Source organism: Mobula hypostoma, assembly GCF_963921235.1.
Source record: "Mobula hypostoma chromosome 10 unlocalized genomic scaffold, sMobHyp1.1 SUPER_10_unloc_2, whole genome shotgun sequence".
Classification (NCBI taxonomy): domain Eukaryota; kingdom Metazoa; phylum Chordata; class Chondrichthyes; order Myliobatiformes; family Myliobatidae; genus Mobula; species Mobula hypostoma.
This window is the reverse complement of record NW_026948137.1, coordinates 356,404-372,779: the sequence shown is the minus strand read 5'-3', so window position 1 is coordinate 372,779 and position 16,376 is coordinate 356,404. Positions and strand designations below refer to the sequence as shown.

Sequence of the window (16,376 nt, the reverse complement as noted above, 5' to 3'; positions counted from 1 at the left end):
GGAATTTCATTTCCAGTTACAGTGGAATGCTCACACTGTCGTCATCCAAACCCATAGGCTGCAGTCCAGGACCAGTAGCCCTCTTACTCTTGAAGTCAGTCACAGGGCTAATTTGACAGTGTCCTGATGAAGGGTCTCAGCCCAAAACACTGACTGTTTACTCCTTTCCATAGATGCTGCCTGGCCTGATGAGTTCCTCCAGCATTTTTTATGTGTGTTGTTTGGATTTCCAGCATCTGCAGATTTCCTTGTGTTTGTGATAGTTGAACTGAACATCCTCACTGTGATCTGGACACTGCATATTTTAAATCAGAATTAATCAGAATCTTGGCTGCATAGATTTATTTTGGTTTTCCAGACCATTGGTTCTGCTGTTTAAACCTTGATGTTAACTTGGAGGCTAACATGAGATTCAGCTGCAGAATTTCAAATTCAGACCCTGATTTTCCAAAGGTTTCCAACTTTTGCTAATGCTTAAATGTGATCAATTGATATCATTGACAGGTTTAAATGTAACATCATAAGTCACCTGGTAGCCATCATTGAAGACATACAGCTTATGATCAGAGGGGTTGTAGCTGACGCTCTGTTAAGTCTCCATCACTTTATCTATCTTGATAGCCAGTGTACCTTCCTCTCCAGTTCTAGTATCAAATGTATAGAAAATCTCCTCCTGCCGTATGCCTACTGGTCTAATCGCATACAACACACCGCAGACCATAAAGGCATTGGTCACACCAGGTTTGAATTGTCTAGTGATCCATGTCCTCTCCAAAGTAAAGGATGTTGTGTTAATTTTACTAATAACTATACTCCCAGCAGTTTGTTCAGTGGAGTAAATGACCCACAGGCCAGTTTCATCCACAGAAAAGTCCATGTCCTGGTAATTAACACCCTGATAAGAGTACTGGTTATTGTAGGCTGCATTTGTCAATGTTGATTTCTCTACCTCCTCTGTGTCTACATTAAACCTGCACATTTGCCTACTGTTGTAACAGTTGTAGTACAAATAGTTATGATATAAAACCAACCCACCTCCCTGTGCTTGGTCATAACTGCTAGAATATGCAAGTCTTTTGTTAATTCCATTTTTGTAGACCAGTAAGTCGTCGTATGAAGAATGTAGTCGGAAGGTGTCAAATCCACTTTCACTGTTGCTTGGCATCACAAAATACAGTTCTTTTTTAGTGGGCAGGGGAGAGGGATCTTTGCCCCAAGCTCCATATTTGTAATCCGATCCCAACCAGTTCAGCTGTGTCACATGAGGCTCGGTTATACTGTCGAGTCCACCATGCTTGCAGCTCCCTGTTAATAAATAGAAATACACTAGGTGGCCTTTTTTTTAGGTCTACACCTGCTCATTAATGCAAATATCTAATCAGCTAATCATGTGACAGCAACTCAATGCATAAACACAAACATGGTCAAGAGGTTCATTTACCACCAGTGGAGTTAGGAGAGACACCTCTGGAAATGAGAAGATTGCAACTTGCATCAGCATATTGGATATGCCTACAAGAGCATAGAGAAAGCCATCCAACTAAAGAGCTTTTAGATCCATGCTGGGAAAAGGAGAGAAAAAAAATCAGAATTTTGCATGGACTGTTGAAGGAAAGCTGAAAGAACAAGGCAATAAGTACTACAGTGACTTTTCCTGGGGTGTCTCCATGGCTGTGTGAAGCACCAGAGATGGATCTTATAGTATTTGAAAGGAGACCAAAAACAGAGATGGGATTTTAAATCAAGATAGAGTTGAATCTTTTGTAGATAATAATTATTATAGATATTTACAATGTACACAGATCCTTCGAAAATGGTAATGGTAGATTAGAGGTAGGATTGGTAGTGCCTGATTTTAACATTAAAAAGTAGATGAGAATAAATAATGATTTCTTAGTGTATACAGGTGAAATGACAGCTGTACTATTAGCTTTATAGTGAATGGAGGAAGCAAGACCGATGAGAGTTGTGATAATGTCTGATTCAAACACAACAATCAGGAGTCTGAAAGATTTACATTCAGAGACAAGACCAGACATTATGTGTGAGATAATACAAACCTTATTTGGAATTAAAATGATGAGATTCTGTGTATGCTTTATGTGAATTCCAGCACACGGTGGTAATGGATAGAATGAGCAATCAGATAAATTAGCAGAGGAGGCAACTAGATAAGCAGAAGTGGATGTTCAAATATAGTAAAGAAGAAATGAAAAACATTATTAAAAGTGAAATTTTTAAAATGTGGAGAAAACAATGGGGTGAAGAGAGAACAGAAAGACACCTTTATAATATCCAGGAAGAAGTATGATGGTTGAGGAATGCAGAAATGAGCAGCGGGGAGGAGGTGATAATATCAAGATTGAGTTTTGAGCACACAGGGTTAAATAGTACATTGTTCTTAATGAAGAAATGCAATAATGGGGGGTGTGAACACTGTAATCAACAAGAAACGGTTGAGCAAATACTGGTGAAATGTCCAAAATATAATCCAGAGAGGGGATGATTGATTTTAAAGTTACCAGAGAATAAAATACAGTTTAACAGTAACAATAATTTGCAGAAAGGATCACATGCTTGTTGCATCAAATATATAGTACAGTCCCTTAAGAATACTGTTTTAATAGAATTTGATATAAATATTAATGTATAGGAATTAGATATCCTGACCCACACTCCAGTTCAGAAGGGGGCGGTAATGCATATTAAAGCTGTTTGCCAACCGCCATAGACCTCAGAAGAAGAAAAATAAGAAGAAGAACAACAACAAGAGCAACCCCCACAAAATTCTGGAGGAACTCAGCAGATCAGGCAGCATCTATGGAGAGGAATAAACTGTCAACATTTCAGGCTGAGACCCTTCAGCAGGCCTAGAAAGTAAGGGGGAGGAATACAGAATAAGAAGATGGGATAGATGGGATAAAACTTTGACAAGCTTCTATGGGTGTGTGGCGCAGAGTATATTGACTGATTGCATCAAGGCCTGGTTTGGAAACACAATGTCCTTGAACAGAAAATCCTACAAATCCTGGGCAACAATATAGCCCAGTCCATCACGGGTAAAGCCCCAACTGAGAACATACAAGATCTATACAAGTGAGGAAAACCGGGCCCTGTACAGATTACAGAGGAGGAAATGTTTGCTACCCTGGGGCAAATCAGGGTGGATAAATCCCCACGGTTGACAAGGTGTTCCCTTGGACCTGTTCAGAACACAAATGCAGAAATTGCCAGAGCCCTACCAAAGATATTTAAAACATTCTTTGTGACAGGAGAGGTACCAGAGGATTGTAGGATAGCCAATGTTGATCTGCTGTTTAAAATAGCTCTATACAGAAACCATGAAATTATAGGCCAGTGAGTCTGACATCAGTTGTGGGAAAGTTATTGAAAGGTATTCTAAGGGACTGGATATACAAGTATTTGGTTTCATTCATGGTGGATCATGTCTAACCAACCATATAGAGTTTTTTAAGGAAGCTACCAGGGAAGTTGATGAAGTCAAGGCAGTGGGTACTGTCTACGTGGACATTAGTAAGGCATTTAACAAGGTCCTCCATGGGAGGCTGGTCAAGAGGATTCAGTCACTCAGCATTTGAGAATGAGGTAGTAAATTGGTATAGACATTGGCTTTGTGGGAGAAGCAACAGAGTGATAGTAGAGGGTTGCCTCTCTGACAGGATGCCTGTAACTAGTGGTGTGCCACAGGGATCGGTGCTGGGTCCTTTGTTGTTTGTCATCTATATCAACGATCTAGATGATAATGTGGTTAACTGGATCAGCAAGTTCGTGGATGACACCAAGACTGGGGGTGTAGTGGACAGTGAGGAAGGCTGTCATGGCTTGCAGAGGGATCTCCATCAGCTGGGAAAATGGCTGAAAAATAGCAGATGAAATTAATGCAGACAAGTGCAAGATTTTACACTTTGGTAGGACCAAGCAGTGTAGTTCTTTCACAGTAAGTGCTAGGGCACTGAAGAGTGTGGTAAAACAAAGGGATCTGGGAATACAAGTACATAATTCGTTGAAAGTGGTGTCATAGGTAGATAGAGACACAAAGAAAGCTTTTGGCACGTTGGCCTTTATAAATCAATGTACTGAGTACAGGAGATGGGATGTTATGTTGAAGTTGTATAAGACATTGGTGAGGCTTAATTTGGAATATTGTGTGTAGTTTTGGTCATCGACGTACAAGATCTCCCCCAGCTCTTTTGGCTCCACACATAGATTTTCATTGTCATCTTCTTCGGGACCAATTTTCTCCCTTGTAATCCTTTTGCTCTTAACATATTTGAAGAATCCATAAGACCATAAGATATAGGAACAGAATTAGGTTATTTGGCCCATCAAGTCTGCTCTACCATTCTATCATAGCTGATCCAATATTCCTCTCAGCCCCAATCTCTTGCCTTCCCCTCGTATCCCTTCATGCCCTGAGCAATCAAGGAACTATCAACCTCTGCCTTAAATATACATAAAGACTTGGCTTCCACTGAGTCCTGACGAAGGGTCTTGGCCCGAAATGTCGACTGCACCTCTTCCTAGAGATGCTGCCTGGCCTGCTGCTTTCACCAGCAACTTTTATGTGTGTGGCTTCCACTGCTGCCTGTAACAAAGAATTCCACAGATCCACTCTATCTAGGCTTTCAATGTTTGATAGTTTTCAATGAGGTCGCCTCTCATTCTTCTGAATTCTGGTGAATATAGGCCCAGAGCCATCAAAAGCTGTTCATATGACAAGCCTTTCAATCCTGGAATCATTTTTGTGAACCTCCTTTGAACCCTTTCCAGTTTCAGCACATCCTTTCTAAGATAAGGGGCCCAAACCTGCTCACAATACTCCAAGTGAGGCCTCACCAGTGATTTATAAAGTCTCAACATTACATCCTTCTTTTTATATTCTAGTCCTCTTAAAATGAATGTTAACGTTGTATTTGCCTTCCTCACCACAGACTCAATCAACAAATTAACCTTTAGGGAACCCTGCACAAGGACTCCCAAGTCCCTTTGTACCTCAGTTTTTTTTTGTATTTTCTCTCCATTTAGAAAATAGTCAGTCCTTTCATTTCTGCTATCAAAGTGCTTGACCATACACTTTTCAACACTGTATTCCATCTTCTATGCCTATTTTCCTAATTTGTCGAATTCCTTCTGTAGCCTCTGTACTTCCTCAAAACTCCCTACACTTCCACCCATCTTTGTATCATCTGCAAACTCTGCAAAAAGGCCATCAATTCAATCATACAAAGGCACAATTGAGAGCATCCTGACTGGCTGCATCTCTGCCTGGTATGGGAACTGTACTTCCCTCAATCACAGGACTCTGTGGAGAGTGGTGCGGACAGCCCAGCACATCTGTAGATGTGATCTTTTCACTATTCAGGACGTTTACAAAGAAAGGTGTGTAAAAAGGATCATTAGGGACCCAAGTCACCACAACCACAAACTGTTCCAGCTGCTACCATCTGGGAAACGGTACTGTAGCATAAAAGCCAGGACCAACAGGCTCCGGGACAGTTTCTTCCACCAGGCCATCATACTGATTAATTCATGCTGATACAATTGTATTTCTAGTTATATTAACTGTCCTGTTGTACATACTACTTACTATAAATTACTATAAATTTCACATTGCACATTTAGACGGAGACGTAACGTAAAGATTTTTACTCATTCATATGAAGGATGTAAGTAATAAAGTCAAGTCAAGTCAATTCAATTCATATAACAAAAAAAAAGAATCGGTCTCAACACAGACCCCTGTGGAACACCACTAGTCACCAGCAGCCAACCAAAAAAGACTCCCTTTATTCCCACTCTTTGCCTCCTGCCAATTAGCCACTGCTTTATCCATGCCAATATCTTTTCTGTAATATCACGGGCTTGTAGCTTATTAAGCCACCCCATATGTGGCACCTTGTCAAGGGCCGTCTGAAAATCCAAATACACAACATCAACCAATTCTCCTTCATCTATCCTGCTTATTATTTCTTCAAAGAACTCCAACAGGTTTGTCAAGCAAGTGTTTTCCTTGAGGAAACCATACTGGCATTGACCTATTTTCTCATGTGCCTCCAAGTACCCTGAGACCTCATCCTTAATAATCGACTCCAACATCTTCCAAACCACTGAGATCAGACTAACTAGCATATAGTTTCCTTTCTTCTGCCTCTCTCCCTTCTTGAAGAGTGGAGTGACATTTGCAATTTTAGTCTTCCAGAACTATTGCAGAATCTAGTGATTATTGAAAGGTCATTACTAATACTTCACAATCTCTTCAGCCACCTCTGTTAGATTCCTGGGGTGTGTATCATCTGGTCCAGATGACTTATCTACCTTCAGACCTTTCAGTTTCCCAAGAACCTTTTCTCTAGTAATGGTAACTTCACATACCTCATGATCCCTGACATCTGGAACTTCCACCTACTGTTAGTGTCTTCCACAGTGAGGACTGATGCAAAATGCTTATTCAGTTCATCTGACATTTCATTGTTCCCCATTACTACCTCTCCAGCATTGTTTTCAAGCAGTTCAATATCAATTCTCACTGCTCTTTTACACTTTATGTATCTAAAGAAACTTTTGGTAACCTCTTTAATATTATTGGCTAACTTACTTTCTTATTCCATCTTTGCTTTGTTAATTCTTACAATTCTTGTCTGCTAAAGCAACCTCATGCCTCCTGATTTCTTTCTTAAGTGTTCTCTTGCATTTCTTATACTCCATAAGTACTTCATTTGTTTATCTTACTTTTTTGGGGCTTATCTTAAGTTTTTAAATTATTTTTATTTCTTTTGAGATACAGCACAGAACAAGTACTTTTGCCCCAATTAGCCAACTGCTATTTAACACTAGCCTAATCACAGTACATTTTACAATGACCAATGACCCTCCTAACTGATGCAAATTTGGACTGGGGGCAGATTTGAGCAAAAACTGGAGCATCTGGAGGATACCTATGCAGTTCACAGAAGAGAATATACAAACTCCTTAGAAACAATTTCTAAAAAAAATTCTTTAGATTCTTAAGGGTAAAGAATCTACAGAGCAACATGCACAAGCTGGAAGGTGCAACTGAGTGTGAACAGTCATTTGGAAAGCAAAGGGGTTTGGCTCTATAGGCTATTATTCACTTGGCATTAGAATCTGTTCAGTTTTTTTGATGGTGATGAGTTCTCAGGACCTTTAGATCTTTTGTTAACCTCCAGTTGTGATTTGGAAAAGATGACAGAAGAGTAACAGGAAAAATAGAAGCAGATGAAGAACGAGTGAGAAAGAGAGAGAGAGAAATGTTTGATGTATGGACCTTTAAACACAACGACTCCTCTTAGCATTGGTTATGGACTGATAAATACGCATACGCATGAGCATTGATATGCTCTCTCTCTCTCTGCAATGTAAATACACCTGATAACCTCACCTCCCATGTGTGTGATTTTATTTAATTGATATGTAGCTGTACAGACACAACAAAAGGGAGAGGGGAGGGGAGGGGAGGGGAGAGAGAGAGAGAGAGAATTTGAGAGGACTTGTTTTCAGTCCACAGTACAGGTGACTGCAATAAATTTGTGGCTCCCAGAGTGAGTTCTCTTGGTACAATCAGGAGTTCTCCTGACTGCGGACTGTGCTTTCTTCCATCTGCCATCATTGAGCTGCCCTATGGTTGATCAATAACTGACCGTAATCAATCGGTGGAGGGGTTGTTGGCATCATGCTTTTCTCACACTCTGCTAGTTGCCTCTTTAACACTGCAATCTCCCTGCGGATCTGCAGAATATTGTTCTTGTCATATGATTCAAGCTGGTGGATGATTTGTGATATGTTCTCAATCTGAAGCAAAGGAAACATTAAAGGGAAAACCAATTAGGCACAGATGATGTAATTCACAACAAATGGTGCAGATTAAGGTATAACGTACCAAACTGGAACTGAACCTTGATGCTAGGGGTCCACCTGTATATAGGGAAGAGCAGGAGGGGAAATTACTGAAGAGGCAGTTGTCAGGACCTTGCTGACTGTTTCTGCAGGGCTGATACCTCAAGCTGGAGTTCTCTATTCTACACCTGGGACCAGAGGCTGGTAAACTGTGTCCGTGAAAAATTATTTCTTCTGCCCGAACATGGACATGGAAGGAGAGTGTGTTTATTTTCAAATGACCAGACTTTAAAGGTTCTTTGCAAAATGGCCCTTGAGAAGCTGATGATGAGCCTCATTCTCTAACCACAGTTGTCCCAGCGAAGCTGCTCCCACTATACTTTTGGGGAGGGAGTTCCGGGATATACAGCAAGTCATGATGAAGGATCAGAGTTATATTTCTAATTTGTTTGATGTTTGGCTTGGAACACAAACCTACAAGTGGTTGTACCTCCCCCCCCCCAACCCCATCTACTGCCTGCATCCTTCATTGGGTGTGGTGAAGGTGCCATTAGGGTGGCCTAATCAGTGACTGAGTGCAGTTTGTAGAGGTAGATGGGCTGCTAACTAAGCTGTCTGCTTGATCCAAGATGATGTAAACCTCACTCATACAGCAAGTGGAGAGTCCTCCCCCACACTCTTGACCTGTGCATTGTAAATGGTGGAAAGGCTTACGGTGTCAGGAAACTGAAGACGCACACTCAATGTTTGGACAGCTTCTTCCCCTCCACCACCAGATTTTTGAATAGACAATGAACTCTGCCTCACTATTTTTGCTTTCTTTTTGCACTACTTATTTAATTTAATTTTTTCTCTACTTCTTATTGTGATTCAGAGCATTTTTATGTCTTCCACTGTTCTGTTACCACAAGACAACTTGTTTCATAACATATGTCAATAATATTCAACCTGGTTCTGATTCTGAGTTGAGTCACTCGCTGCAGGATACCCAATCCCTGACCTGTTGTTATTATTATTATTATTATTATTATTATCTATGCGACTCATTCAGTGGATATTTGGACAATAGTTCATTTAAAGGATGTCAGTCTGGACTGAATTCATTGAAGATTAAATGTATTTTAACAGAAACTGATAGGCTACGATTTTCCATTAAGAATTACCATATAATAACTATATATAACCATATAACAATTACAGCACGGAAATAGGTCATCTCAGCCCTTCTAGTCCATGCCGAACTCTTACTCTCACCTAGTCCCACCGACCTGCACTCAGCCCATAACCCTCCATTCCTTTCCTGTCCATATAGCTATCCAATTATACTTTAAATGACAACATCAAACCTACCTCTACCACTTCTGCTGGAAGCTCATTCCACACAGCTACCACTCTCTGAGTAAAGAAGTTCCCCCTCATGTTACCCCTAAACTTTTGCCCTTTAACTTACAACTCATGTCCTCTTGTTTGAATCTCCCCCACTCTCAATGGAAAAAGCCTATCCACGTCAACTCTATCCCCCTCGTAATTTTAAATACCTCTATCAAGTCCCCTCTCAACCTTCTATGCTCCAAAGAATAAAGACCCAACTTGTTCAACCTTTCTCTGTAACTTAGGTGATGAAAGCCAGGTAGCATTCTAGTAAATCTTCTCTGTACTCTCTCAATTTGACATCTTTCCTATAATTCGGTGACCAGAACTGTACACAATACTCCAAATTTGACCTTACCAATGCCTTGTACAATTTCAATATTATATCCCAACTCCTATACTCAATGCTCTGATTTATAAAGGCCAGCATACCAAAAGCTTTCTTCACCACCCTATCCACATGAGATTCCACTTTCAGGGAACTTTGCACCATTATTCCTAGATCCCTCTGTTCTACTGCATTCTTCAATGCCCTACCATTTACCATGTATGTCCTATTTTGATTAGTCCTACCAAAATGTAGCATCTCACATTTATCAGCATTAAACTCCATCTGCCATCTTTCAGCCCACTCTTCTAACTGGCCTAAATCTCTCTGCAAGCTTTGAAAAACTACTTCATTATCCACAACTCCACCTATCTTAGTATCATCTGCATACTTATTAATCCAATTTGCCACCCCATCATCCAGATCATTAATATATGTGACAAACAACATTGGACCCAGTACAGATCCCTGAGGCACACCACTAGACACCGGCCTCGAATCTGACACACAGTTATCCACCACTACTCTCTGGCGTCTCCCATCCAGCCACTGCTGAATCCATTTTACAACTTCAATATTAATACCTAACGATTGAACCTTCCTAACTAACCTTCCATGTGGAACCTTGTCAAAGGCCTGACTGAAGTCCATATAGACAACATCCACCGCTTTACCCTCATCAACTTTCCTCGTAACCTCTTCAAAAAATTCACTAAGATTTGTCAAACATGACCTTCCACACACAAATCCATGTTAATTGTTCCTAATCAGACCCTGTCTATCCAGATAATTATATATACCATCTCTAAGAATACTTTCCATTAATTTACCCACCTCTGACGTCAAACTCACAGGCTAATAATTGCTGGTTTTACTCTTAGAACCCTTTTTAAACAATGGAACAACATGAGCAATACGCCAATCCTCTGGCACTATCCCCATTTCCAATGACATTTGAAATATTTCTGTCAGAGCCCCTGCTATTTCCACACTAACTTCTCTCAAAGGTCCTAGGGAATACCCTATCAGGACCTGGAGACTTATCCACTTTTATATTCCTTAAACGCGCGAGTACTTCCTCTTCTTTAATCGCCATAGTTTCCATAACTACCCTGCTTGTTTCCCTTACCTTACACAATTCAATCTATACATGCTTTATATTCCTCGAGCACCTCATTTGCTCCAAGCTGCCTATATTTATCTGCAGATCTCTCTCTTTTTCAGAACCAAGTTTCCAATATCCCTTGAAAACCATGGCTCTCTCAAACTTTTAACTTTTCCTTTCAACCAAACAGGAACATAAAGATTCTGTACCCTCAAAATTTCACCTTTAAATGACCTCCATTTCTCCATTACATCCTTCCCATAAAACAAATTGTCCCAATCCACTCCTTCTAAATCTTTTCGCATCTCCTCAAAGTTAGCCTTCCTCCAATCAAAAATCTCAACCCTGGGTCCAGTCCTTTCCTTCTCCATAATTATATTGAAACTAATGGCATTGTGATCACTGGACCCGAAGTGCTCCCCAACACATACCTCCGTCACCTGACCTATCTCATTCCCTAACAGGAGATCCAACACTGTCCCTTCTCTCAAACAACAGGAATTCTGCAGATGCTGGAAATTCAAGAAACACACATAAAAGTTGCTGGTGAACGCAGCAGGCCAGGCAGCATCTCTAGGAAGAGGTACCGTCGACATTTCAGACCGAGACCCTTCGTCAGGACTAACTGAAGGAAGAGTGAGTGCCCCTTCTCTAGTTGGTACCTCTATGTATTGCTGCAAATAACTATCTTGCACACATTTTACAAACTCCAAACCATCCAGCACTTTTACAGAGTGAGTTTACCCGTCAATGTGTGGAAAATTAAAATCTCCCACAATCACAACCTTGTGTTTACTACAAACATCTGCTATCTCCTTCCAAATTTGCTCCTCCAATTCTCACTCTCCATTAGGTGGTCTATAATACACCCCTATAAGTGTTACTACACCTTTCCCATTCCTCAATTCCACCCAAATAGCCTCCCTAGACAAGTCCTGTAATCTATCCTGCCAAAACACCGCTGTAATATTTTCTCTGACAAGCAATACAACACCTCCCCCTCTTGCCCCTCCGATTCTATCACACCTGAAGCAACGAAATCCAGGAATATTTAGTTGTCAATCACACCCCTCCTGCGACCATGTTTCACTAATAGCTACAACATCATATTTCCAGGTATCAATCCATGCTCTAAGCTCATCCACCTTTCTTACAATGCTCCTAGCATTAAAATAGATGCATTTAAGAAACTCTCCACCTCTTACTCTCTGTTTATCCCTAATGGTGCAAACAACTTTGTTATCTTTTTCTTCCTTCTCCCCTACATCTTCGGTCTGAGTGCTCCCATTCTCTGTCCCCTGCCTATCCTCCCTCACACACTGTCTACTAGCTTTCTCTATTTGTGAACTAACCTCTTTTCTCCTAGTCTCTTCATTTTGATTCCCACCTCCCAACCATTCTAGTTTAAATCTCCCCAGTAGCCTTCGCAAATCTCCCCACCAGGATATTGGTCCCCCTAGGATTCAAGTGCAACCTGTCCTTGTTGTACAGGTCACACCTGCCCCAAAAGAGGTCCCAAAGATCCAGAAAGTTGAATCCCAGCCCCCTGCTCCAATCCCTCAGCCACGCATTTATCCTCCACCTCATGCATTCCTACTCTCACTGTCACGTGGCACAGGCAGTAATCCCGAGATTACTACCTTTGCGGTCCTTCTTCTCAACTCCCTTTCTAACTCCCTATATTCTCCTTTCAGGACCTCTTCCCTTTTCCTACCTATGTCATTGGTACCTATATGTACCATGACCTCTAGCTCCTCACCCTCCCACTTCAGGATATCTTGGATGTAATCAGAAACATCCCGGACCCTGGCACCAGGGAGGCAAACTACCATCCGGGTCTCCTGACTGCGTCCACAGAATCGCCTGTCTGACCCCCTAACTATCGAGTCCCCTATTACTACTGCCCTCCTCTTCCTTTCCCTACCCTTCTGAGCTACAGGGCCGGACTCTGTGTTGGAGGCACAGCCACTGTTGCTTGCCCCAAGTAAGCTGTTCACCCCCCCCAACAGTACTCAAACAGGAGTACTTATTGTCAAGGAGCACAGCCACGGGGGTACTCTCTAGTACCTGACCCTTCCTCTTCCCCCTCCTAACCGTGACCCACTTATCTGCCTCCCGTGGCCCCGGTGTGACCACTTGCCTGTAACTCCTCTCTATCATCTCCTCACTCTCCCTGACCAGACAAAAGTCATCAAGCTGCAGCTCCCGTTCCCTAACACGGTCCTTTAGGAGCTGCAGCTCAGCACACCTGGCGCAGATGTGGACATCCAGGAGGCTGGGAGACTCCAGGACCTCCCACATCCGACATCAAGAACAGCAAGCTGCCCTCACACTCATACTTCCCCCTTTCCTCTAATAACAGGGAAAATCAAAAACCAAACCTACTTTGCCTCGCCCATTTCTGCCTAAGCCCGTTGAGCCAAAGCCCTTAAGCCTTCACTCTGCTCCTGGCTCACTCCGCAGCCCACAAAACGACACTAACCGCTGTATACGGCTGTGTTCCTTTTAAATCTTCCACGCTTCACTGCCCGACGTCACACGCCTGTGCAGTCCCGCCTTTCTTAACTCCGATGAGAAAAAGAAAAAATCAAAATGGCTTCTGCCGCAATTCCGCTCCGATTCTTAGACTTCCTTCTCCGAATTAAACCCTAATCAGGATTTCTGACCTTTTAAATGAGAAAGTGAACCAACATCTTGAATGGCTGAAGTCCATCTGGTGAAGATATTCCCCCATTGTGTAGGCTTAAGCATTCCAGAGTTCAGATCTAGTAATGATCATGTGGGATGTGGAACTCACCAACATCGTGACCTTCACATTCAGTAGCTGGCTCTGAGGTACTGACCAGATGCTCACCAATGGCTACACAAGGACCCACCGGAAGATCCCTGTCTGGTGTCAAGAATTCCTATTCTTACATGGACACATGTCCAAGCAGTGTTAGCTATGGCTTTGATGGAATTTTGAGCTTCAACGTAGACTTGGCTCAGAAATCTCACTTCCTCCCATCTGGAGTACAGAAACTATTGTGATAATGGTGGATAACTTTAAATAGTTCTTTAGATAACTTAAGTGTCTTAAGTTTTGAAGCATTGCATTTTGAAAAAAGTGATAATTAAATGTTTTGTTAACTTTAGTTTACATTCATTTATCTTTGTCATGTTTAACACATTGTGCTGCTATTGCAAAAGGTTAATTTTCATGGCATTTATATCCTAGTCTTGTGCACCCATGATTAACTTTGTTTAATTAATTTTTAATACCTTCCAAATGGCTAAAAATGTAGAATTATTTTAAAACAGTACTGATTTTCTTTTCATTGAGAAACAAAAGTATTTATTTATTTATTTGGTTGTTTGTTTGTTTGGAGATACAGTGCAGAATAGATCCTTCTGGCACTTTGAGCTGCACTGCCAGCAACCCACCAAATTAACCTTAATCTAATCAGAAGACAATTACCAATGACCAATTAAGCTACAAACTGGTATGTCTTTGGGTGTGTGGAAGGAAACCAGAGCACCTGGAGAAACCCACGCATTTCTACGGGAGGATGAACAAACCCCTTACATAGGATACTGGAATTGAGCTCCGAACTTCAACGTTCTGAGCTGTAATAGCGTTGTGCTAACCATCGTGCTACCGTGGCAGTGGATTAGCCCAGCATTTAAGTACATTAACATTTCCAGTGCTATTACATGAGATCTTATCCTGGTGAGGCCATTCGTTTATCATTGTATCATTAACCAGCCCGTTTCATCAGTAGTTAAACACTCACTAGGAACAAAAGGAGAATTGAGTGTGTACTGTTTACATCCTGACCTCTATGTAAAGTTGGTCGATGATAGTGTTGCTTCCGTTGATCGTGACCTTCAGATGATTGGTGAGCGTCACTAGCTCTTGGATCTCCAGTTTGAGCAGCTCAAAGTCGAGCTGGGTGTAGGAGCCTCCTGCCTTGATGTTCTCTACTCGCTGGGTCAGGTCCCACAGCTTCTCCGTGTGGACTGAGAGAGTCTGTGCGTACCGTTGTACCTGGACAGAGGGACACAGCAAAGGCATCTGGTTTACCATCCCCTCTGGACACAAAGGGACCATTCCCATCTCAAGATCTGCATTTTTGAGTTGGACTTTCATGCTATCCAAAGGCATTAAATTCTGCAGACAAGCACAAGAAATTCTGCAGATTCTGGAAATCTGGAGCACCATACACAATATGTTAGAGGAACTCCGCAGATTAGGCGGAATCTGTGGAAATGAATCAACAGTCGATGTTTTGGTTTGAGACCTTTCATCAGGACTGGAAAGGAAGGGGATAGTGCCAGAATAAGAAGGTGGGGAAGGAGGAAGGACAAGCTGTAAAGTGAACGGGGAAGCCAGGTGGGAGGAGGAAGGGGATGAAGTAAGAAGCTGAGAGGTGATAGGTGGAAAAGGTCAAGGGCTGGGGAAGAAGGCATCTGATAAGAGAGGAGAGTGGATCATGAGAGAAAAGGAAGGAAGAGGGGCACCGGGGGGTGGGTAACAAGAGGTAAGAGGTCAGAGTGGGGAATAGAAAAAGAGAGAAGGGTGAGAGGAAAAATTATTGGAAGGAGAAATTGATGTTCACGCCATCAGGTTGAAAGCTATTCAGACAAAATAGCTGTTGTACAACATAGCTATTGTTGTAATGTGTAGCTATGTTGTAGTGTATGTCCGTTGTTTTGTGGAAAACTAGGATTCTGTGCTCAGGTCACTGTGGTAGGAATGTTCTGAAGGGCATCTGCCTACTGAAACATAGTGAAGAAGTCTGTAGTCAATTTTCGTTAGTGTTATAGGTCACACATCCAGAAATTAATTTCCATACCTTGCTGATTTCATTTTTGACACTGATATTCAGCTCTGTCATTGTTGCTTCCAAATATTCCATTTTTTCCACAGGGAATGTGTTATCAGGCAATACAGACACATCGTCCTTCACTGTTCACTGTTCCATCGACAGCCCTGGAAACCTGTAACCACATCAACACATTGTTAATAACAGTGCAAATATCCGGCTGGTGCTCAGTTCACAAGTAATTCTTATTGAGTTACAGTAACAATTCATCAGTGAGTAAAGTGTGAACACAAGCCTCAGTAACAACATAAAGGGTATATGGAGTAGTGACAGGTAGAAGCAAAGTTGGAGAGACGTTGATAAACTACATTGATGAACTATAATACCACAGATGGGGCTTTTGGATTTGCCCCTAACATTGATCATACATCACTTCTCAGTGTAACTTAAGTTGATATAATTATTATGAAATGTATTTTTAATCCATCACTGTTCAGGGTCCAATTGAAAACTAAATTTGAATTGTTAGCATAAAACAGATTATCACCTGAATCACCTGGACCAGAGAGCAATACTAACTGTATGGCAGAAAATCTCACGCATATTCTGTCCTTTCAAAGGTATTCTGATTAGTTGTATTATGGTCTGGTACAACAGTTCAAATGTGCAGGACCATAAAAAACTGCAGAAGTCATGGACTCAGCCCAAACCATCATGGCCACATCACTCACCTCCTTTGGCAGTTTATCCAGGAGGTGGTGCCTTAAGAAAGCAACATTTACCATTAATGCTCCCCACCATCTAGACCATGCCATCTTCTCACAGTTATCACTGGGTAGGAGCTACAGAAGTCTAAAGTCTCATACCACCAGGTTTAGGAATAGTTACTTCC

General features: G+C 41.7%; 1 pseudogene; it reads right to left on the bottom strand.

Annotated features, from left to right (window-relative positions):
- Positions 1-484: 484 nt before the first annotated feature.
- LOC134341249 (olfactomedin-4-like) lies at positions 485-16,087 on the bottom strand (annotated as a pseudogene).
- Between the last annotated feature and the right edge of the window lie 289 nt (positions 16,088-16,376).